At 48.1% G+C, this 312-nt stretch overlaps 1 non-coding gene across 1 annotated transcript; it reads left to right on the top strand.

Annotated features, from left to right (window-relative positions):
- Window positions 1–85, top strand: TRNAQ-UUG (transfer RNA glutamine (anticodon UUG)). Its single transcript has one exon. It is a non-coding gene; the product is annotated as a tRNA-Gln (tRNA).
- The last annotated feature ends 227 nt before the right edge of the window (window positions 86–312 follow it).

Genomic DNA, 312 nt, shown 5'->3' with positions numbered 1-312 from the left:
GCCTGGGTGGCTCAGTTGGTTGAGCATCTGACTTTGGCTCAGGTCACGATCTCATGGTTCGTGGGTTCAAGCCCCGCGTCGGGCTCTGGGCTGACAGCTCAGAGCCTGGAGCCTGCTTCGGATTCTGTGTCTCCTCTCTCTCTGCCCCTCTCCGCCCACATTCTCTCTCTCTTTCTCTCTCTCAAAAATAAATAAACTTTAAAAATTTTTAAATAATTGTATAATTTGAGCTGCTAATTGTTGTTAAGTGGGGGGGAAGGGCTTAGACTGTTCTTGTAGAGGATACATGATGGAGCCTTCTAGGGTGTTAGA

The sequence above is a fragment of the Lynx rufus genome, unplaced genomic scaffold (assembly GCF_022079265.1).
Source record: "Lynx rufus isolate CCGP_SWC_20201006 ecotype Redwood Valley unplaced genomic scaffold, mLynRuf1.p SCAF_9, whole genome shotgun sequence".
NCBI classification, from domain to species: Eukaryota; Metazoa; Chordata; class Mammalia; order Carnivora; family Felidae; genus Lynx; species Lynx rufus.
The sequence above is the reverse complement of the archived record's forward strand: the minus strand, read 5'-3'. Positions and strand labels throughout refer to the sequence as shown.